At 44.7% G+C, this 12,228-nt stretch overlaps 1 protein-coding gene across 4 annotated transcripts in view; it reads right to left on the reverse strand.

Annotated features, from left to right (window-relative positions):
• The window catches only part of LOC135398741 (3',5'-cyclic-AMP phosphodiesterase 4A-like), a 50,617-nt gene that overhangs the window by 36,533 nt on the left and 1,856 nt on the right, over window positions 1–12,228 (reverse strand). The window lies entirely within an intron of this gene.

Below are 12,228 nucleotides of genomic sequence, written 5' to 3' on the forward strand. Positions count from 1 at the left end.
CAACACGTCTTTAAGGCTACGGTCCCACTCATCACACCGAAAAGTGTCATTTTCAGTCAAAGGTTACACGGCTTCTCGGCAACTTACGTGAAATATGTTGGTACCTTTGGAAAGCTTGTTCTTTGGGCAAGCTAAGCCAAGAACTCGTTTCTTTATGTGACGATCAGCTGTGGCGTTATAAAGCGAGAAGGACGACCATATCTTCCATTTTTGGTGTTTTTCAGTCAAGGATGATGCGAACAAGAAAAGAGATAGCGCTGTCAACTTTTTTTCAAAGTGACGTTGCACAGTATGCAGAGGAAAGTCAAGAACGTTTTTACTCACGTAAAGCGTCATTAATTGATTATTGCCTATCAAATTTAAGAAGAAAAAAACGCTACTTTTACACTTGCCGTAAAAGGCTATTCTGTACTTATTCTCGGCTGAAAATATGCTGAGCGGGCGGGTAATTATCAACAGGAGTGATGTCCAAAGTTTTATCGCAAATGAAAGAATAATAAATAAACTAGCGTGGTTCAAAATCGCACACCTAAATACACAGAAACGCAGAAAATGTGGTGACTAGCGCCATCTGCCGTACACGTTTGGAACCAGCGGCAGCTTTGCGTTGCAAGAGGTTGCCGAGAGATGGCACGGGTTCCTATGTGCTGATCACGTAGCGGTTCTCTGACCTCCCTGACTTACGAAACGTTGGCCTCGTGCGTGATTCCGTATCCGCAGGTTCCTGCCGCGTGTATTTTTGTTGATCGTACGGTTATATTGGTCCGTTTGGCTGAATTTCGTGCTGAGGAGTTGCATTATTTGTATAGTTGCGTGTACAATGAACGCTTGCGGCATTTCGTACAACAGCTGTCTCGTTGCAATCTTTTCGCTACGCGACGGACAAGGAGCCCTGCTGTCAAATGTCATAGAACTGTATTCGTTATTATTATAATACTTAACAAAATGAAACTGCAATTATCACAATAGGCTCGAATCATAACAATTGCGTCCTTCTCTGCGCGTGGACAGCGCGTGGGACAGCTGTCCCACGCGCGATTCTCCCTAACGGGGTCATCCACGGAAACCGCGACGGTGGCGCCCCGCCGTAGCAAGTCCGTGTCCTTGTGGAGATACCTCGAGAGTTTGTCAGGACGCGAACAGACAGAACCCGGATTCCACGACAGAGAGGGAAATAGGTTGTCAAGCACCACTGATATCGTAAACGCTATGACGGCTTTCTTCGGCGACCAACAGAAACAACTCCAACAAAGACTCCCACATGCCAGTCAAGCAGCTCATCCCAACACCACCAATCACCATACCCGAGGTAGAGCGCCACATAAAGCGCCTCGCACTAGGAAAGGCAACGGGACCAGACAATCTCCCAAACGAACTCGTAAAGATCCTAAAACCCAATGCACTCGACTATGTGCTTCAACCATATCCTACAGACCAAAAGCATACCGAAGCAATGGAGAGTGGCAAATATCCAGCTAGTTCACAAAGGGAAAGGCAAGCCAAAAGAGGAATTCAACTCATATCGGCGCTGCAGAGTAACGTGTACAAACTGTTCGCGTCGATTCTGACGGAAAGACTACAATACCAATGCGACCCAAAACTATCCGACGTACAAAACGGGTTTCGGACGAATAGGCGAACAAGCGACAACATATTCATACTCACTCAAATCATAGAAATAGCGCAAATGGAAAACAAAGATCTGTTCCTTGCCTTCCTCCACCTGGAGAAAGCATATGACGCTGTGCCCCATAGCATACTCACTGCAAAGATGAGATCAATGGGATTACCAAAAGACATCATAGACATTATCCAGGAACTATACAGGGACTGCACGAACAAATATCACATCGGGAACTTTACATAAAAAACGATTCAACAAGAAGTCGGCCTGAGGCAGGGTTGCCTTCTATCACCCACTCTTCAACATCTTCATCGACGACCTCCTCGCGGCACTGCATTCGTCAGGAAAAGGAATCCATATGCACACACAACAAACAAACGGAACGACTGAAGATACGTGTATTACAGCTCTTGCCTTTGCGGACGATATTTTGCTACTAACCACCAATGCAAACGACATGCAAAAACTCCTGGACATTTGCACGCACCATGCCAAAAATGAGGGCATGCGGTTCAGCCGGGAAAAGACAAATATCATGCACTTTGGACCGTCCGATGACAAACCCACGCTGCGCCTGCAAGAATTTGATATTCAGTATGCAGACACGTACAAGTACCTCGGTATTACGATCGAAAACTGCAAGGAATACCTCCAGAAACATGAACAGAACCTCATCCTGAAAACAAACATGAAAAAAGGCCAGGTGTGGAATATAGCCCGCCATTCCTACCAGCCATACGACGTGGGAAGACTGATATGGAAAGCTTACGCCGTGCCACATACGCGAACGACGTCATTTGCCTCAGCAAGCAGGCAACGGACCAGCTTGAACGGCAACAACGCGAGATTGGAAGATGGATTCTCGGGGGATCATTCGCCACACCAAATCCCGCCATTCAAGGAGAAATGGCCTGGTCTACCTACTCTTTCCGAGAAACCCGGGCAAAGACAAACTACCTTGGACGTCTCATTCACAGACCAAACGACACCCTAATAACGCGAGTCTTCCGACACCTCCGTTACAGGGGCACCCGAACGCACTGGATAAAAAAAATCAGCCAAATTGACCGCACATATAGCAAGGACACCACCAGACACAAAGCGAGGAACGAACGCGAGTGGAACAATGCAACCAAGAAGGAACTAACCCAGACTGAAGAGAAACGGTGGCACTCGGAGACAGCGAAGAAAAGAAGCATGACCATCTACTCTGAAAACAAGACAACTCCGGCACCCGAAACTTTCTACAATGGAGACAGAGCAAGTGGCCTCTTGTTTCAAGCCCGTACAGGCTCCCTCCCAACACAAAAGCGACTCAGCGAACTCTTTGGAAACGCAAACCCAGCATGTACCCTATGTAACACCGGAGAAGAAGAGGACATACAACACATCCTGCAGACTTGCCCGGCCTTACGCGAAGACGGAGTGCCCAAGACACCAATCCCTATCGCCATCATGTTGGGCTTCGAGGCATCACCCAGCTCCCAATCCCAGATCAACGACACGAAGAAAGTCCTCCTCAAGTGGGAAAAGGCCTCCAAAATCAAATCAAGGGCGCTCCACGAGACTGCCGGCAGACCCCGTCTCGAAACCGAAACCGGCCAAACACAGCGGATGGCCAACCGAAGCCAGAGCCAACAAGTGGCGCCTCCGCAAGACGAACCCCCCAGCATTGACTCAAATTCCTCGCTCCTCTTATAAGAGCTTGGATTGGAGACTCGCCTGTGACTCTTTTTATGGATGTCTGCCCTGTTGTAAAAGGGATTATGCGAACCTGAGTAAATTCAAGATGGCTACCGTGAGACCGTAGCCTTAAAGGGTAACGACAATGTTCAGTTCCCTCTGAAGTCGGCCCAGGATGCCTGCTGTTCTTCGTGGCGCTAACACGAAATTTAAAAAAGTTAAGGTGCATCAGATGTCCGACGTATGAGATGAGCCTTTCTTCGTTGATTCAAATTGATTGCCTCATCGCCGCGCTGTCCAAAACAAAACTCGTTGATGTCTACGAGCAAATACAACTCAAGATGATGGTAACATCGATGGTCGTAGCTAGATCGCTCAGCTTACCAGTCGAAAGCCAAGTTTCGAGTTGATCTAGAAGGGGCAGCCACAGCTTCCAGTTCCAGACTAATGCAGCTTTATTCTCCCGCGGATCTCAGAAAAACCTTGGCCGAGTTGTGGTAAAAGGCAACCAGAGGTTGACACTACTGGGAAGTGATATTCTAACATTTTGATTTCAACTGCAGAGTAGGAGTATTATATTGTTTGAAATGTCATTCACAAGGCTTGGTGAAAACGAGCGCCGCGGGCCCGGCTCTGATGGAGAATCTGCTTTTTCGCACACAGGGGCCACTCCCTGCTGACGTCAATCAGTGATAGTAACGGCCACTTGTCGCCAGTCTCATTTCGTTGCTCCCTTGACTGATCATACTCGGGAAGCGGATTTTTCTTTGCGCAGACACTTGTTCCCCCTAAAGTCGTTCCAGGACGTCTGTATACGCCGTTCACAGCCACAGTTGCTTCGTGGCACGGAATTAAAAAATAATAATCATGAATTTTTGTTTGTTTGCTCGCTTTTTAAACTGCTCCGTATCGCTGTATAGGAACTCCAAAACTTGAAGCTTTACTTTACGATCTTGAACGATCTACAGTATTCCGAGTGACACAGTCATTCCTGTCGAGTCTTCATTAGCACTCGCTTCTGTACGACGATATTATTATAGGTGTCGGCTTTCTTATCGCCTTTCTACCTTCATTCACCACTAATGCTGGTAAAACTTGCCATGTCTCGATTGCAATAGCGTACATATTTATATAAATGTTCATTTCATAAATAAATATTACCACTGTCTTGGCGCTCTATGACCCTTGTTGCTTTTACGCCAGAAAAAACCAATCATCATCATCATTTCATAAATCTTTGTCGTGAACAACGCCAAGGTTTATAGCATGTACATGAACCCCATTTCCGCTCCATGAAACGTGAGGATGGCATGCACATTTCCAGACGGGAAATGTATTCGAGCTTCGTAAAGCTGTGCGCGCCCCATGACCTCGATGCTGATTATTCATTATTCCGTACCGCGCGATAAATGCATGGCTTCGCCATGCCGTCCGTCGTGTGACATTCGGAGCGTGCCACTTTTAGCGTCGATGGCTCTGCGCACGCCCATAGCAGAAAGAGAGCTCGAACCACCAATGCTATCCTTTACTCTGATATTCCAGCATTGGGCCCCAGTGGCTGAACCAGACCCTCACTTTGGAAATCGTCCCAGGTGGGAACCTAGGTTAGTACCGGGTCCTAGGTTAGTTTAGGCTTGCTTTTGACAGTTCATGCGGTTGGAGGGGGGAAGTTGGGCACGCGCGCAACTCTACGCTATAGCGCCGTTTGACAAAAACGACTTTTCTTTTTGCGGGGACGATTACTCCGGAGACGATTTTTCCTACACTGCCTTGACATGGTCTCACACATTTCCTAGATCCCAACCCCATGCTTGCCACAATCTGGCGTCGCGTGCGAATGCGTTGTAGTTGGAAAACTTGAACGTACATAACAAAATATGGAACTTGCTTTTGTTTACCTTTTTGCGCTGCGGACCTCGTCGGATTCGATTTAGTCGGACGAATTTGCCAAGTAATGCGTGTATTGCGGGTACGCTGGACCAGAGAAACGCCAAAGCCCATGCTGCCTAGTATGTACATAGCAGCTTGCCTATTTGACAATACTGGGTCGGAGAAATACAGATGTGTATCCGACAGATGCCACGCGGTACATTTTTTTTATCATCATGTTGCGTTGCGAAATTCACGAAAGTAATATACGAGTAATGCACAATCGCACGCGGGGAACTTACTCAACAAAACATTCGTTACCAATTAAGTTACTGCGCAAAAAATGGTTATTAGCCAAGTTACAGGTAACGAAAATGGACCTCAAGTACATAAGCTAATTTGGAAAAGTAACGAGTTACTTTCGAGTTTTCCTATACCTAATACGCGGTTTTTAGTGGTTGATTTTTCTATAATTGAAACAAGCCTATCTTTATGTGCTTCTGTAGGGAGGCATTTGATGATTTTGATATCGTAATAATGTTCCTGAACGGAGCACAAAGCAGGCATCGAATTAGGTTCCACGAGTCTCTACGCACATTTCGTAGAACAGCGCAAAGTTTTAATCCTGCTGTACACAGTGCCCTCTGTCATTATAAATACACTGCATGCTCGTCATTATGATGGGCGTCACCTGAGCCTCCTGATGTACGGCCAAAACAGAATTTGTAGCATTCACCGCGGAGAGTCAGGCAGCGTGCCACCATTGGACCAACAACGGTCCAGTATTGGCAAGCCAATTTCAGGAGATGAGTCCAACAGTGGTTCTGCAACGCGATCCGGTATTGAGGCATGAAAATGGCAATGTTCACCTAATGAAAGACCGGCGTACATGGCTGACGTCTCATTAGGGAAGGAGGATGCAGCTCGCCATTTTTGCAGACCTTACCCCAAGTTACTTTGACAAAGTTAGCTAAAAAATGAAGTTAAAAGGTACCGGAAAAAGTAGCTTATAGTTACAATAACGAGTTACTCCAAACACTGACTAAAACGTGTGCGTGCTGTCATCTTGTAGCTACATTCGCCCGCCACAAAAATGCCAAGGATCGTTGAATTCGGTTGCCGTTGCCATGGTGCCGAGTGTGCCCGCTATGTCAACGCGTTTAAAACAACGTATTATGCATGGATCCCGGACCGTATCATCCAACTGTTACGTTTCGTGGCATATAATAACAGCGCCATTATTTTCATAAATATATTACGTTATTGGAAATGAATGAATAACTCAACTTTCAAAATCTATAAGTGCATCTGATGAGGAGCTTGCTTCTTGAAGCTCGTTTCGAGCCGTTTCTGTATATAGTTGTCATACATATGCGAGTACAGCTGTACACGCTTAGTACAAACGACAGATTGTCATCTTTTATTGTTTCGCATATGTATCCGGAAGATTTTTTTTTTTTTCAACGTGTATATCATGTATACTTCTGTAGTAACGTACGGTGAGAAGCTTATTTGCGTTGCCTTTTGCGGTGTGATTGCATAGCTTATTCATACGGGAAGTGGAAATTCTCTGGGTGGCTGAATCTGCGAAAGGCCATGACATTCATGTCTCCAGCAGACAATCTGGTTTGTGTATGCGAGATTGAGTTCCCTACGTATTAAGAACAGTTGAAGGATTCTGCTCCGTTTCTTGCGAAAGGTGAGTGCCCGTGGATGGCGTCGAAAAACGTTAGGATTAAAGGAGCACAGAAAGCCATCTCGAATATTTTCTGTTTCTACGCATTATGAAAGGATGTGACTTGATTTGACCACTAATACAAAAAAAATTATCTCTGCGCAATATTTTTCATATAAAAATGCACCCGAACATCAACGAGCGCGTTCCCCCTCAACTCGCTCTGCAGGGTGAAACGAGGAGGAGGAGGACGAAAACGCAATCGATGATGTCATTACGGTTTCAATCGGGGTCGACCGCAACCTTTCAACCGCACTCCAATTGGGGTCGGCGTTTCCCGCTTTTCTTTTTGTGTGTGTGTTTTCTCTCTCGCATTTCCTCCTGTGCGGCAGACTACGTAAATCAGTCAGCGGACTGTACCGTAGTGACGTCAAAGCGACACGGGCGGCTAGTTGCGCACGGTCGCCATTTTTAAAATAGAATTCTGCGATATTTATGCATGTGTCGCAGGGTACATTTTAATAGGCAGGATAACCGCTTTGGTTTGGAAAAAGGGTAGTGACTGAAGTGTGCTTCTTTAATAGCTAAAAGAGGAAAGAAAGAAAGAAAAGCGAGCCGTGAATATACCTAGAAAAGGGCCTCAACCAGGGGAAACTTTTGGAGGGATATGAAGGTAGCCGAAGATGAGTGTAGGTATACGCCTCTCACAAGGGCTCACTCCCCTCAAGCGAATGTCACTTTCGCTACATGCACTAAATTATGATGGCAATGACGATAGATGAGAATGAATGGCGGCAAAATTTCTAGGCGTACGCCACAATTCTGTCATAAAAATGTTTTTTTGTTTGAGTTAGAAACACTTCCCGTAAAACTTGTTCCAATGTTAAACAAATTGGCTTCAAATATGGCCGCGGCCAGATCGCTGGCGTTTTAATAGGCTGTTAACGAGAGTAATTACGTGTTCTTTCGGCACAATGTCTGCACTGTACTTAAATCAAATAAGCACTCTGTTGAAAATACTTAAATATATATATAGAATATTAAATAATAAAATATAATAATAATATAAATATTAAAATATTGTGATTGCCACAGGTTGTTGCTTTTCCTCAATATTTTATCTCTACCTCAAAGCCTGCTGTCGAGGTTACACATTCAGACCGCCGAAGTGAAGTGAGCGAGTGTGGGGAACTCACTATATCGTTACTGCACTTTCTGCCGAGTGTCACTAAAAAGACACCGTGTGACACTCCTTGAAACAGGCTTGGGAACCTGTGTGCGCGTGACAGTTCCTGCATGGGTTGCGTTTCAAAAAGAAAACTTTTGCTGGGCGTCAACTGTACACATTTAGCGGTTGAGCCGTCGGTATCTAATCGAGTGATGTCATCAGTGGTCAGCTATACTGCGTATATATGACCCTTAGTATACCTTTTCTATACCTGACGCTTTAGCCTCGACGTTCAAAAAAGTGTTTAGCCTCCGAAACCATTCTTCTGTTACAACTTTTGCAGGTCACTGCAGTAAGGCTGGGGAAATGCGACGGGTGTATTGGGGGCAGACATGTACAAGATACTCAAAAATGTATTTAAGATAAGATAATAAATACTGACGTTAGAATGTAATTAAGATAGAGTATAAATACATGAAAATTAAAGTAATTAAGATAGAGTACGAAATACTTCAAAAAGTATTTGAAATACAATTAAGATACTATTTATCCTTGAACTCAAAACGTCACCAGTCACTGGTCAATGCGGCGAGTCGCCGCTATATGGCATGAATAACCTAAAACCCGCGTACCATGCAAGCCATCCCTGTATGATAGGAGTCATCTAAACAGAAGTCCCAGAAAGATGACAAAGAGATATCATATTACTTCACTAAGTATATGTGACCCAGAACAAATCTAACTTCTAGCAGGTCCCTGCTCGGCGAGGTCAGAATTCGGCGTTACCACACTTGGGCACACATAATAGAACCTTCATCCGCAAAGGATTAGTACATACGGGGCAAGATCTCTAAATGGAGACTTCCAAGAAGGGCCAATGTCCGGGTCAAGTCCGAGGGACACAGGAAATTTCCACTGAACACGCAAGATAATGGAAAGACGAGACACAGAAAGTTTGAGAGGGAGATCCAAAATATGTAATTAGAGTATTGAGTAGAAAATACCATAAAATGTATTTTAAATAGAGTACAAATACACAAAACAAAAAGTATTGAGTAGAGTAGCAAAATACCGCAAATTGTATTTAAAATACAGTATTTTAAATACAATACTCCAAATACGTACAAGTCTGATTGGGGGATATCAGACGGGGGAGTTGAAATCGGGGGGAAAACTGCAAGGGCACCCTTACAACGAAACGAAAATCCCAGGTTGGGCTCTAAGGTATTTTATAATGAGGTGAGCAATTGTCCGCGCCCCACCACTGTGGATAGGTGGACAAAAAAATTTCGCGCATCGGAAGCGAATATTGAGGGTGAACTGGGATGCCAAACACTTGGACGTGACATGGTCTCTGGAAGCGGCCGTCAACTCTGCCTGGTACATAGAGACGTTAAAACACTTGAGAAGACGTGTGTGTCCTGTTTGAGAATCTTGCAACACAATAACGCTCTTGACGCTGCGCGATTTTCACTTCTTCCCGAATTTATAGATTTCACCACAGATGATGTAGCGAGGGACGCAGTGTGATCGTGGATCAAGGTACGACAGCCGGAATTCTTCAGGATGGTTCACCGTTAGGATAAATGTATAGCTCTAAATGATGACTGCATTGAAAAGTCTTGCTGCACTCGAATATCTCTTTTCGTGCGACTGTGCGTTACTTCACTACCCCCGCATCACCTGTAACTAGGGTTCCGCGTTTGCGGTTTTAACCGAAAAACGCCGGATACAAATGAATGTCCAAGGAAGATTAGGACGATAGAGGGCGTTCTTGTGCAGCATTATGCCGGCATCTACTACGATAAGTTTAAATGAGCTCTGTTCTCACGATTGAGATGCCACCACAACAAAGTGTTCCTTTTGTGACGTCTTAGAGGGATTAATTTTGTATCGGTTTTAAAGCTAAGCTGAGACGCAACTGCAGGGTGAACCATGTACACGCAAGAAAAAAAAAAAAAACACCGATTTCATGAAAATAAACAAAGGCCGAATTCACCCTAAAATAGAAACCGAAAGCGCAGAACTTTACACATAACACGTATAACAGAAGCACATGTAACCGAAATTGAGACAAATGAAAAATTGGAGAAAGAAGCAAAAATATAACAAAGTATATCATCGTTCACGTGTGCATTATTCCTCCTCTCCCTTTCAGATCCCGTTGCAAAAGAGACACACCCCGTCTTTCGGTGCTTATGAGCACTTTCTCCCCTCCGACTCATTATAGTGAGTTCTTCTTTTTGAGTGCATATGAGCGTTTGGTGGTTATGGGCGTTCTTATGAGCTGCTACCGGTAATCACATATCGAGATTCACTTTGAATGTCATAGCTGACGTTCTGACAAGCCTGTGGAGAGACGACCAAATAAAACTAAAATCAACACTGTCTGACCCCGTCCCTTGCTATGCAAGTGCGTATTTAGGTTACTGAATATACGCGTACGCAATACTGGAGCTGAAAATAATAATGCACATACTTTTTTTTTTTCTTTTCGACGAGCCGAATTAGATACTTGGTTGCTTTTGAGCGACAATCAAGTGCCTGTTTTTGGCAACAACCAACATGCATGACCAAACTGTAATACAGAGGGCGCGAACTGCCCATGGAATAAGCAGATGCTTTCATTAACCTCGAGAAACTTGCGGTCACAGTCATCGGGTGTTTATCCTGCAGAGCAACAAGCCAGGTGGTATACGCATAAGATTAGAAATGAATCACTGTATTCTAATTTTCTACATGTCAGGCGTCATATTAAAGCAGCAAGCCGTGCCAAAAAAAACTAGTCTCCAAGTGCAATAATACAGCGTGAAGGTATTATTCGTTGGACCACAATAAGAAGAGAACTCCTGTTTTGTGAGTCACTCCAAACCAAGAAGTGTAACCGTTATTTTGGGAGGTTCGGGTTTAGAGCACAAAAATTAAAGGTTCAAACCGGTTCACTGGAGCTGAAAATTTTAATTGACCGATACTGCAATTGAAACGTGATAGGCCTAATCAAGTGAGCTGTGATTTCATAATCACTCTCCAAGAATAAATTTGTCTGACAGCTGTCGTACAGCGGCAAAGCGATCAGTACGTTGTAGCTTAGGCCATGTGCGGGACGGCAGACTGTCATAGCTGGCGGTATATACGTTGTATTCTGCTTGGAAGCGAGCTTGGAAGCAAATCTTACGATTGCCAGAAGCATCTGATGAACAAGAAATACTACATATTAGGGCAAACGCTCAAGGTGTCCCAAAAAACGAAAACCGCGACGAACCGGCTCAAGGAAACATATATTGTATGCTGTAAGGAAACTACATTGAACCCTCGCTAATGTGCGGCTTGTGACAAAGCGCTCGATTTGAATAAAGTACCAATTTGGGCCTGTTGGTCACACACGATAAAATCGCTAAGACGGTGCTAAAAACAATAAGGACGACACAGGACTGTTTAATCATCCGCCACCGTACGCAGCGCCACTCCAAAAACACGAATCTAGCTCGTGTTTTCAAGGATTTTATCAGAGTAAAATACTGAACGCTCCCATTTATCTCGAAATAAAGTTTTCCAAACGTAGTGGACCCGCTGCATGATTCGCACTGTGGAGGCTTGCTTGCTTGAAGTAAACATTTGATCTGGACCGTTTCGCGAACCGGTAACCGCTTCACATTTATTTCGCTTCAGTTCCGGTTCGGGTTCACCTCCGGTCCCTGCTCCAAACAAACGATGTGTGTACAGCGCCGACATATAGCGTATTTTACTTTATAACAATTGGGAGTGGTGAGCCGGTATTTTATATTGCTGACACAACCGTGGCATGAGGAAGCGCGGGATCGATGAAATCACGAAAATGACCAAACGACCAGTAAAGGAAAAAGGATCAAGGTATACATTTGAGCATTTTTCAAAAACACAAGTCGTAGTTTGTCCTCCTTTCTTTTCCTCCGTCCACCACCAGCTCAGACTTGTCATCTTCGAGGAGCTCGATAAAATTTCGCTCAGCTGAGTTTGCCGAGTCACCCAACAAATTGGTCCCCGTTCACGGACGTTGGGATTATTTGCCCAAAAAGTGAAATTGAATAAAAATATCTCAGGAACAATTCTTTTTCGTTGGCGGGCGACGGAAGGAAGGAACGAGGCTCGTCCTTCGCGGGCCGACAATCGATCCGGTCACTGAACTCGCTCGTCGCATTAACCTTTTGAGAACTTGACGGACGGTCACAG

Source organism: Ornithodoros turicata, chromosome 6 (genome assembly GCF_037126465.1).
Source record: "Ornithodoros turicata isolate Travis chromosome 6, ASM3712646v1, whole genome shotgun sequence".
NCBI lineage: Eukaryota > Metazoa > Arthropoda > Arachnida > Ixodida > Argasidae > Ornithodoros > Ornithodoros turicata.